We start from the raw sequence: 13,491 nt of genomic DNA on the forward strand, positions 1-13,491 counted from the left end.
TGTTTCTCAAAGGACCATATTTTTAAGATTTATTACTTTACTTAAATCTATGTTTGTTCTATTCAAATTTAACATACATCATACCTGCTAACTGTCACTATTTGAGGGGGATTTCCCCTATCGAGGCTCTCAAATGTAAATTTTGAAAGAGCAATTTTGTCAACAATTTAAATAAAACAATAAATTTGTCAATGGCTATAGGCTTGTAATAGTATGAAGAAGCCAAAAAACAACATTGAAATATATTTAAAGGCCCCCTTGATGGTTTTGTAGAACTATAGGATCCATCTTGCACGAAAAACTCCCATGGCCATTTTGAAAAGTTAGCAGGTATGATACTTAAATTTATGGAGAGGAATCCATTTTTGACATATTTAAAACATATGTTAAAAGAACTTTTATTGTACATCAATGAGTCAGCAATTAAAATGACATCAATAAATCTTATGGTTTTATGATATAGCACTGCAAAACCAGATGCTCCGCAGGGCGCAGCTTTATACAACCTCAGAGGTTGAACCCTGAAGGGTTGGGGAAAGTATGGACACAACAGTCAAGCTGGATTCAGCTCTAAATTTGGATTGTGATTAAATAGTTGACACAACATAGGTTTTTGACACAGAATGAATGTGGTCTAATGAACTTTAAAAAAAATTTGCCTTTGAGCAATTCACTATGCTGTTGAATATAAATCCTCTCAAAAAAATGTTTGAAGAAATTTTCTTTTTATTTATGAAATCTGAAATGAGAAAAATTTACCCCCCCACCCCCAATTTTGTTTTCACATCCCCCTTTCCCTTATTCCAAAACTGATCTCAAATCAAATTTCTAATGGAGTTTGTAACAATAACTGCTCATTTAAATACATCATAAAAAACAAGTGAAACTGCGAGCTACTGCTCACTGATGATACCCCTGCAGCAAGTGGATAATATTAATAGTGTAAAAATATGCAAGTGTTCGGTAAACAGGAAGTTGTCGAGTGATGAATCTGGATAATATTAATAGTGTAAAAATATGCAAGTGTTCGGTAAACAGGAAGTTGTCGAGTGATGAATCCTAAAACGCATCACACGGTATAGCTGACTTATATAAATCCTGAAACCAAATTTCCTGAGAAAAATGTGACGAAAATTTTCAACTTGGCTATCATGTGTAAAATCATACAAGTGTTCGGTAAACAAGAAGTTGTCGAGTGATGAATCTGTAAACGCATCACACAGTGTAGCTGACTTATATAAATCCTGAAACCAAATTTCAGAAATCCTTGTATTGTAGTTCCTGAGAAAAATGTGACGAAAATTTTCAACTTGGCTATCATGTGTAAAATCATACAAGTGTTCGGTAAACAGGAAGTTGTCAAGTGATGAATCTGAAAACGCATCACATGGTATAGCTGACTTATATCAATCCTGAAACCAAATTTCAGAAATCCTTGTATTGTAGTTCCTGAGAAAAATGTGACGAAAATTTTTCAACTTGGCTATCATGTGTAAAATCATACAAGTGTTCGGTAAACAGGAAGTTGTCGAGTGATGAATCTGAAAACACATCACAGGGTATAGCTGACTTATATAAATCCTGAAACCAAATTTCTGAAATCCTTGTATTGTAGTTCCTGAGAAAAATGTGACGAAAATTTTTCAACTTGGCTATCATGTGTAAAATCATACAAGTGTTCTGTAAACAGGAAGTTGTCGAGTGATGAATCTGAAAACGCATCACACGGTATAGCTGACTTATATAAATCCTGAAACCAAATTTCAGAAATCCTTGTATTGTAGTTCCTGAGAAAAATGTGACGAAAATTTTCAACTTGGCTATCATGTGTAAAATCAAACAAGTGTTCGGTAAACAGGAAGTTGTCAAGTGATAAATCTGAAAACACATCACACGGTATGGCTAACATTATATAAATAACACATAGCTGAGAGGGTGATAGAGCAGATTGGTACCCCGAGAAAACATTGTCAACCGCGGCGAAGCCAAGGTTGACAATGCTTTTTCAAGGGGTACCAATCTGCTCTATCACCCTCTCAGCTATGTGTTATTTAATTTATTATACTGAACGTCCTACCATTTTTTGTCTTTTTCAGATTAATTTTATTTCAAAAGGATTTGCTATGACGTCACGTACATAACAACGTTACGAGTGTTAGAAATAAACAACAAGATGTTTTTTTTTTATTTTGACAGTTAAATAATAAAATTTGATCCAAAACGTAAAACTTAAGCATTGTATTCAACTACTTGATGTAAATTCAATCCATTGTCCTTTGAATTGTCGATTTTTGATTGGTTTAGACGAGAGGGTAACATTCAAAAAAATTGTCACCCTCTCAGCTATGTGATAGAGTAAAATGACACCCTCGTATTAGCCAATCAAAATATGGCATTTTAACGTAAAGTATAATAAATATAAATGTTGATACCAAATTACAGAAAGGGTAGATGTGTAGTTCCTGAGAAAAATGTGACGAAAGTTTCATGGGACGGACTGACGGACTGATGGACTGACGGACGGACTGACGGACTGACAGACAGAGGTAAAACAGTATACCCCCCCTTTTTTAAAGCGGGGGTATAATTAAAATGTAAAAAAAAAGTGCTTGTTATCACTGAATGGTAAAGATTGTTTTAATTTATCAGTTGGTAGTTAGAGTAAAAAAACATTGTATATTTTATAAAACAATGATTTAAGTTGATTCAACTACTATTATAGACAAAGAAAGATAACTCAAATTTTTAAAGAATATTGAAAATATCTTGCTTTTGCACAAATATCTATTCTGGACAAAGAAAGATAACTCTAATTGAAAATTGATTGCTATTGCACAATATTGTGCAATTAGATATTTCTTGCTCATGTGCAATACTGTCAATTGAAGATTTCTTGCTATTGAACAATACTGTGCAATTGAAAATTTCTTGCTATTGCACAATACTGTACAATTGAAGATTTCTTGCTATCGCTAAATATTGTGCAATTGAAAAATTCTTGCTATTGCACAATACTTAATATAATAATTTTGAATCCTGATTTGGACCAACTTGAAAACTTTGCCCCTAATCAAAAATCTAAGTACATGTTTAGACACAGCAAATCAAAGAAGCCCAAGAATTCAATTTTTGTTTAAATAAAACTTAGTTTGATTTTGGACCCTTTGGACCCTAATGAAGACCAATTTGAAAATGGGACCAAAAATTAAGAATCTACATACACAGTTAGATTCGGCATATCAAAGAACCCCAATTATTCAATTTTTGATGAAATCAAACAAAAAAGTTTAATTTTGGACCCTTTGGGCCCCTTATTCCCAAACTGTTGGGACCAAAACTCCCAAAATCAATACCAACCTTCCTTTTATGGTCATAAACCTAGTGTTTAAATTTCATAGATTTCTATTTACTTATACTAAAGTTATGGTGCAAAAACCAAGAAGAATGCTTATTTGCACCCCTTTTTGGCCCCTAATTCCTAAACTGTTAGGACCAAAACTCCCAAAATCAATACCAACCTTCCTTTCGTGGTCATTAACCTTGTGTTTAAATTTCATAGATTTCTATTCACTTGTACTAAAGTTATGGTGCAAAAACCAAGAAAAATGCTTATTTGGACCCCTTTTTGGCTAATTCCAAAATTGTTAGAGCCAAAACTCTCAAAACCAATCCCAACCTTCCTTTTGTGGTCATAAACCTTGTGTCAAAATTTCATAGATTTCTATTTTCTTTTACTAAAGTTACTGTGCGAAAAACAAGAAAATAGATATAGGAAGATGTGGTGTGAGTGCCAATGCAAGAAAATGCTTATTTGGGCCCTTTTTGGCCCCTAATTTCTAAAATGTTGGGATCATAACTCCCAAAATCAATACCAACCTTCCTTTTGTGGTATTATACCTTGTGTTTAAATTTGATAGATTCACTTTTACTAAAGTAAAAGTGTGAAAACTAAAAGTTTTCGGACGACGATACCGACAACATCATAGACAACGACGCCAACGTGATAGCAATATACCACGAAAATTTTTCAAATTTTGCAGTAGTATAAAAAACCATAAAGATACACTTTGTCACACTGACCTGTTTAGCACTCTGTTCAAATAATACATATTGATGGCACTGTTCTAACTTCTTTTTCTTTACAGTCCAGTATTCTAGGACCAAGTTTTCTTGTTGTAAAAGCTGGTCTAGGGTAGCTAAATTAAACAGAAACAAACCAATTAAGGGAAAATAATACAAATTCAAGATTAACATACCTGGACAATTGACATACATAATGCAGTCAAATATTCTTGTTAGAGGGTTCATAATGAGTAAGAATGGGATATCGCTTGATATCAACTTAAGATATATTAAATTTTACAAGCCTTTGCGAGTTTATTATTTCTTTTCAAATTAAATAACGAGAGTTGATATCAAGCAATATCTAATTTTTACAAGTCATCAAACCTATTTCTCTTATGGTAAAACACTCTCAATGTGTAAAATATGAATTTCATGAAATCTTGACCTAAGTCTTTTCAAATTCCAGTATGATATCATATGTCCTTTTCCACTGTCAAACTTTAAAATCAGACATCTTTGAACTTTTTGTATGCTTCAATTTGACAAAAAGTAGACCTGAATCCTGGTCCATGTAAACAGTAAAACTGGGGGTTTAAATGTAGTAATATTTCCAAATATAGTTGACCTGTATTGCATATAGTATTAGAAAAATTTGTAAGGGTTCCGCGGAACCTAGTGTCTCGCCTACTTTTGCTGTAAATCGCAGGCTCAACAAACTAGAGGCTCTAAAGAGCCTGTGTCGCTCACCTTGGTCTATGTGAATATTAAACAAAGGAAGCAGATGGATTCATGACAAAATTGTGTTTTGGTGATGGTGATGTGTTTGTACATCTTACTTTACTAAACAGTCTTGCTGCTTAAAATTATCTCTATCTATAATGAACTTGGCCCAGTAGTTTCTGTGGAAAATGTTAATAAAAATTTACAAATTTTATGAAAATTGTTAAAAATTGACTATAAACTCAAGAGAAAACAAAAACGGGATCGATCGGGATCCCAATGCAATCCCGGTGAAATTGTCGGGATAAGCCAGGATAAGCATCTGGAGGTGGGATCCCATTCGGGATAAATATCTGAAACTGGGATCCCATTCGGGATAACGGTCTGAAGCTGGGATTCCAGTCTAGATGAAACAGGATAAATATCAGACACTGGGATCCCAATCGGAACTGTTTAAAGCCGGGATCCCAATCTGGAAAACTGTCTGATGCTGGGATCTCAGTCTAGTTAAAACGGGAAATTGTATCAACCATAATTAATTTATGTTGTTGAAAATATGCAAGTGTTTTTTTTTGTGTATACATCAATATGTCTCTAATAACATCAAGTATAGGTTATTGACGTTTGTGTACTGGTAAAAACGTCATCAAAATTTGTTTACGCTGAATCATGGACAGGACGAAGATAAAGATGTTTTCAGATAAGTGCATTAATAATTTAATTTAACATGTGTATATGTGCATATAATGATTATAAAAATAATTTATTGAGGAACTATGATTTGTATGGTTTTATCTGAGCAAATCAACATCAGAAAGTCTGAAAGCATAAACTGAAAATATATTTATTTTTAACATATATATACAATGCATAAACTTGTTAACTTGTCAAATAACAGGCATAAATAGTAGGTATGTCAAAATTTAATTCAGTTGTGTGTATGTTTATTTGGTGAAAATAATAAGTCGCTAGTTATTTATCGTCTGGGGATAAAAAAGGGGGAAGGTAATTAATTTGCCAAAAAATTAAAATAACCTTCCATTAAGACTTCATAATTATTTGGACTAGCTTCCAATCTACTGTATTCTATAAACATTAACATGCAATAATATTTCTATTGAATTTGTTGCTTCAAAACGTATTGAACAAATGATTCTTTGTGGATTTTTTTGACACTTTTAGGGGATATACTGATTTTTTTAAATGGAGCTGCCAACGAAACAGATTGCATGCAGATATTCTAGTTACCATAATTTACTCAGCAATTTTAGTTGGAAGTACAGAGACAGCAAATTAATTAACAGAAAGGAAAACATGACATGTATCCTTTTGTATAAATAACCCAGGAATCCCAGTGGCAGTGCCATTTGAATTGGTGCATGTATATCCTGCTGGTATTTATTTTTGGGATCCCGCTTTTTTTCCGGGAATCCCAGTATATTTCAACTGGGATTTACATCGGGATCCCGCTTCTTTTCGCTGTCTATAATCAAATCAATATCTTCAAAAAGTGCAGAAAACTTATTATTTGAGTGAAATTAAATTCTAAGTTCAAGGACCATAACTCTGCACTAAATCATCAGACCAGAACAAAATTTGAATTTGTAACTTGTCAATAAAAACAAAAACACCAAATATCAAAACAATATCTTCAATAATGTAGAAAAAATGTGTGGAAAACTGATTAGCCAGACTGACGGTTAAACAATCATGCAGACAGAAGAAGGGCAAGTTGTCTACAGTCCCCTTCGACTTAACAATAATAGGTCAAAGTTTTGCTTTCAACACAGAGTCTTGGCTCACATAGAACAGCAAGACATAGGGCTTTCCCTTGAATTGAAGTAGTAGGCAAAATTACAATTATAATTGGTTGTAACATGTGTTAGGCAAAGCCAAGGGCCCACCAAGCTGTAAGCTTGGTGCTTTATGGCAGGTGGTCTGGTCTGGGTGCCGCTCAAGGCCCCCAGAAGCTTTTGCATAATTAGAGCAAAATCCTGCATCCTCACAATCTCTGGCACCTATTTTCATCTTTCAAGCGACCATTTTTTATGTGTGAAATCAAAGTAAAAAAAAAAAGATTTTTTTTTTTTTTCATGTAAAGTTTTTTTTTTTTTTTTTCTTTACCATGCAATTATGCTTAAAATTCATTTGCTTTTAAAAGAGTTTTATTTATATAAAAATCTGATTTGTAAGAAATCATGATCGATTGATTTTGCATATTAACTACATGCATTTGTAAACAAATGACCCCCCTTTTTTCTCTAAAATAAACTTGAGAATGGAAATGGGGAATGTGTCAAAGAGACAACAACCCAACCAAATAAAAAACAACAGCAGAAGGTCACCAACAGGTCTTCAATGTAGCTAGAAATTCCTGCACCAGGAGGCGTCCTTCAGCTGGCCCCTAAATAAATATATACTAGTCCAGTGATAATGAACACCTGTTACGCATATTTAAATCATACAATTATTTCTCAAGCATTGACACAAAATTGATATAGCCTCTGAATTTCTCTTTTTTTGCAAACTTTTTACGGTAAAGTCGACAATATTCTACTTTCATTTTTCACCTTGATTCTCTGACCACCACGTTGCGTTTGAAAAATTAGTATTATCTTCAAAAAATATTGTTTGTAAAAAACGGCGGAAATCTGCTGTCTACAGGCTACTTTCAAAAGCCCTGGGCCGCTTCAAGCTATAAAGGGCCCCATAATTACTCAGTGTAAAACAATTCAAACAGAAAACCATTAGGGTCTAAACTGTTTACCAAGAAATGTAATGGATGGAATAGGACGGAATCTCATAATGTCAAACACTAAACTTTTAGTCTGATGATCATTTTATATTGACAATGATAAGCAGATATCTTTTTTTCTGGCCTATTGCTTAACACAAAAAAAAATCAGGTAAATTTTAAAACCTAATCAAGTGAGGCCAACAGATTGAATAAGTTCTAGTAATAAAATTGTTGACACAAACTCAATCAGATAGGTATTCAAACCAGGTAAACCAATAGAAATCATTTCTAAAAAAAAATCATGCCTTTTGCTGAACGCAAAAGATCAATATATTTGTACAAGTTAGCCTATCATTTAGACTATATAATCTAGAATAAGATCATTTTTCATTTATGGATAGAATATTACAAGTATTCAGTCTTCATGTTGAATTCCAATTTAAGGTAAGCCTATAAGCCTTATTCTTTATTAAATTATATTGTTTGAAATTAAAGTAGAAGTGGAATATGTATAGACATATCATATAACGGTGTAACCAAACAGCTAATAAACCCATCTTCTTCTTAAATTCAACACAAGCTGAAACGAATTTCCTGAGTAAAAATATAGCCTTAACCAAAAATTCTTGAAAATATCTTTTATCATTTAAATGGTGATGACTATTTCCACTTTCACAGCCATGAAATTGATTTTTACCCTATTCAAAGAAAGGTACACAAGTAAAACTGCGAGCTTAACTGCTCACTGATGATACCCTGCAAAAATATTTCAGTAAACAGGAAGATGTTGAGTGATGAATCTGAAAACCCATCACATGGTAAAGCTGACTTATATAAATCCTGAAACCAAATTTCAGAAATCCTTGTACATTTGTACTGTAGTTCCTGAGAAAAATGGGACAAAAATATTCAACTTGGATATCATGAGTAAAATGATACAATTGTTCAGTAAACAGGAAAAGATGTTGAGTGACGAATCTGAAAAAGCATCACACTGTATATCTGACTTATATAAACCCTGAAACCAAATTTCAGAAATCCTTGTCAAATTTTTTTTGAGAAAATGTGACAAAACTTTTCAACTTGGCTATCATGTATAAAATGGTTATGTGTTTGGTTGAGTGATGAATCTGAAAACACATCACAGGGTATAACTGATCTATTTAAACCCAGACACCAAATTTCAGAAATCCTTGTCAAGTAGTTCCAAAGAGAAATGAGATGAAAATATTCATTGGACTGGCAGGCAGACTGATGGATGGAATAACAGTTTAAACAGTATACCCCAACTTTTTTTTACAGTGGGGGTACAATAAGGGCCCAAGAGTTAGACAAGAGAAATCTACCAACCTCTTTTTGTATAATGCCATAGCACAGATTACAACTTCACCATCAGATTTTAACAGTTCATTATTCAAATAATAAATTGCTTCCATGAGCACAGCTCTATACAACCACAGAGGTCCAACACTGAACAGTTGGGGCAAAAATGGACACAATATAAGCACTTGATATAGGTCTGAATTTGGAATGTAATCAAATATTTGACACATAGTTCATTTTGGACACAGAATAACTGAGCATTGGTTATTGATTTGAATTCATATTATTTTTTTTTGCTTTTGTGCTAAATAATATGCTGTTGTGAAATGACCCACTACCCCCTCCCCTAAATGTCATTTTTTGGCTTAAACAAAATTAACAGCTGCACCATGAATGCATGATACACCTTTTGTAGTGTATGAGTTTTATGCAGTATTCTAAATAGTTTCTGAGATACTACACGACATGTGAAACTAGAGGCTCTTTAGTGTCGCTCACCTTGGTCTATGTGAATATTAAACAAAGGAAGCAGATGGATTCATGACAAAATTGTGATTTGGTGATGGTGATTTGTTTATACGTCTTACTTTACTGAACATTCCTGCTGCTTACAATTATCTCTATCAATAATGAACTTGGCCCAGTAGTTTCAGTGGAAAATGTAAGTAAAAATTTACAAATCTTATGAAAATTGTTAAAAATTTACTATAAAGGGCAATAACTCCTAAAAGTATCAACTGACCATTTCAGTCATGTTGTCACTTATTTGTAAATCTTACTTTGCTGAACATTATTGCTGTTTACAGTTTATCTCTATCTATAATAATATTCAAGATAATAACCAAAAATTACCAATTCAGGGGCAGCAACCCAACAATGGGTTGTCTGATTCATCTGCAAATCTCAGGGCAGGTCTTCAAGGCACAAAACTTTGCTCAGTGCTCGGAGCACAAAAATCATGCTCGAAACATGAAATCCAGCAATTTGATTGGTTGGTTTTCGAATCTGAGTACAAAAATCTTGCTCGAAAGTTTTATGACCGTGAGGCCAGATAGAATTTGAATCCAATAACTATTTTAATCCATGTCAGATTTGCTCTAAATGCTTTGGCTTTTTGAGTTAAAAGCCCAAAAACTGCATTTTAACCCTATGTTCTATTTTTAGCCATGGTTGGAAGGCTGGTTCACTGGACACATTTTTTAAACTACATACCCCAAAGATGATTGTGTTTAAGTTTGGATTAATGTAGCCAAGTAGTTTCAGAGGAGAAGATTTTTGTAAAAGATTACTCAGATTTACGAAAAATGGTTAAAAATTGACTATAAAGGGCAATAACTCCTTAAGGGGTCAACTGACCATTTTGGTCATGTTGACTTATTTGTAAATCTTACTTTGCTGAACATTATTGCTGTTTACAGTTTATCTCCATCTATAATAATATTCAAGATAATAACCAAAAACAGTAAAATTTCCTTGAAATTACCAATTTAGGGGCAGCAACCCAACAATGGGTTGTCTGATTCATCTGAAAATTTCAGGGCAGATAGATCTTGACCTGATAAACAAATTTACTCCATGTCAGATTTCCCCTAAATGCTTTGGTTTTTGAGTTATGAGCCAAAAACTGCATTTTACCCCTATGTTCTATTTTTAGCCATGGCGGCCATCTTGGTTGGTTGGCCGGGTAAAAAAACACAAATTTTAAACTAGATACATCAATGATGATTGTGGCCAAGTTTGGTTTAATTTGGCCCAGTAGTTTCAGAGAAGAAGATTTTTGTAAAAGTTAATGACGGACGACAGACGAAGGACGACGGACGCCAGACGACGGACGCCAAGTGATGAGAAAAGCTCACTGAAAATGTTTATTTTGACCCCTTTTTTAGCCCCTTAATCCTAAACCATAACCCCCATAATTAATCCAAACCTTCTACCTGTAGTATTAAACATTGTGGTACAATTTCAGATCAATTGAAATACTTATACACAAAATTTTAATATCCTGAAAGTAGAAAAATGCTTGTTTTGGGCCCCTTTTAAGAGCCCCTTATTCCATAACAGTTGGAATTGATCCCCAAAATCAATTCTAACCTTCCTTTTGTGGTATTGAACCTTCTTATTAAATTTCATAAAGATCCATTAACTAAAGATGTTTGTTCAGACACCAAATGTGTCTTCGGACAACGCAGACGACAATGATGATGTAGACAACTACAACATCATACCATTATACGATCCAAAAAAAATTTTTTTCAGTGTATTAACAAAGGACAAGGTATGATAAGAGGCATTTTTGGCCCCCTTTTCAAATGACTTCATATTTGATCCATCATTAGTCTATGCATAGTTACTTAAAAAAATGTTGAACATTTTGTGTTTATGTGATTATTTGGTTGCCTAGCAACAGATTTTATAAAACGAACTATAATATCCATCTTTATTGTAATTTCCCAAGGAAAAGACTTCTGAATCTATTTAAATGAATGGTAATGTGTTAACAAACACTTGAATATTTACTATTGTTGGGTCTATCATTTTAAAAAGTTCTGAAAGTAACTTAGCAACCACAATGTTGCCAAGTAACCACACCCAAGTACTTTTTTATCCAATGCTATCCATAAAAAAAAATTGAAAAATTCAAATGTTTTCATACAACTCATATTAAGTCGACTCCTATATTGATATATTTAGTAACAATGTTTACATGGAAAAAACATTTGATTTTGTATCTATATAATCTGTCTAATCAACCTGAGTTTTCCATAGCAACGCAAAGTTAGTTTTAAGTTAACAGTTGAAGAACATTAAAAAGATGTTTAGTATTACTGAGTGTAATTTTTCAGCTTGAAACATGGAACTAAAGTTATTTATGAGTACCTTTAGTGCAGATGTGCAATTCTAATTAAATTCTTAATTCAGTGTTTCCATGGTTAAACATGGACGTTTCCATGATATAATATCTTGCTTAGCAACCATCGCAAATCATGCAGATAAAATAATTTTTATGCATATCTACGAATGTATTTTCATTTAAAAGAGAGACAGCAGATACATATATCTGTTTTTAGTTTTGCATACTGTATAATGATCTAAGATTACTTGCTGCTCAAAACAGCCTTATGACATGTACCCCCCCCCCCCTTTCCTGTTTTCACTATGTTTATTTTTTCTCTATTGTTAATTCAAAAACAAAATCAATTGTGCTAGATCTGTATGAATAGACAATGTTATTTATGACTATAAGGTTTCAATTAATTTCTGTTATATTTTCTTTGCCCAAAGATTAAATGATTTAACTTAAATAAATGGAGAATGTGTCCATTGACATAGGGACTCAGTTGATTCCCTCACTTTCATATAAAGTTATATAGAGACATATCTCAAGAACTTAAGAAGTGACGCTACTAAAATTTGAACTTAAATTGAGTTTTGTGGCAATAATCATTATATATGCATTTTATAACATTGAATTGAGACAAACTCAAGTTAGAGATCGGAAACCAAAGCAATCAGCATTTTTTTTTTCATTTGTAAAGGAGATTAACCCTAGAACAGAAAAAAAATCACCAAAATTTATACTGGGTCTCTGTTTTTGTGGCAATAAGGATTATTTACAAGTTTCATAACATTTTGTTGAAGCAAACTAAAGTTAGAGAACAGAAACGAACAATTCAGCAAGTTTTCCTTTTGTTAAGGAGCATAACTCTAGTATCAAATGGCGCCAGCAAAAGCAAACTTGACCTGTGTTTTGTGGTGATAAGTATTGTATATAAGTTTCTTAACATTTGGTTGAGGCAAACTAAAGTTAAGAGATCAAATCCAATTTTGGAACGTACAGACAGACGGACCTATGTATGTACGTATGTATAGACGGACAAGGGAACAACTTAATGCTAGCTCCGGTACAGAGAGGACGTATGCATGCTTTTTACTACAAACGTGGAGCACAAAAAATAGTTTAGAATTATAAGAGTAGAAATTATTGATGTGTAAACTTGGCTGCTGATTTACAAAATTTACATAAACGTCCATTTTTGTTTAACCCTTTAGTTGTAAAATAAATTTTATGCAGTAAAAAGTAGTACCATTCATATTATTATTTTGAACATTGAGTAAACTGGTGCATACTGTACACTGATTGTTAAATTGATCTACATGTTGATATTTTTCAACTGGGACCGTCAGGACAGAAGTTCTTAACAGTTTTATTTTTAATCTAATACATAAGATGAATATATTATGAAAAAATAGAATAATAACATATCTATCTTTGAGCAATTCGAAAAATGATAGGAGTGGTTTTAGTCATCATTTTGTTCAATGCTTGTATTATAAATAAGAAGGTGTGGTATGGTGGACAATAGGACAACTCTCCACTCAAAAGATCAAAATGACACAGAAATTAACAACTGTACGGCCTTCAACATTAGCAAAGCCCATACCGCATTGTCAGTTATAAAAAGCTCAGAATTAACAATGTTGAACGATTCAAGCGCGATAACCAACGGCCTAATATATGTAGAAAAAAATTAACCAAAAAACAAAATAAACACATAAGCAAATGATAACCACTAAATTACAGGAGTCGGTTTCACAAAAAAAATTACGACTAAGAATGATTGTAAGGTATACTGAATTGTTCATGA

The sequence above is a fragment of the Mytilus trossulus genome, chromosome 13 (genome assembly GCF_036588685.1).
Source record: "Mytilus trossulus isolate FHL-02 chromosome 13, PNRI_Mtr1.1.1.hap1, whole genome shotgun sequence".
Classification (NCBI taxonomy): Eukaryota; Metazoa; Mollusca; class Bivalvia; order Mytilida; family Mytilidae; genus Mytilus; species Mytilus trossulus.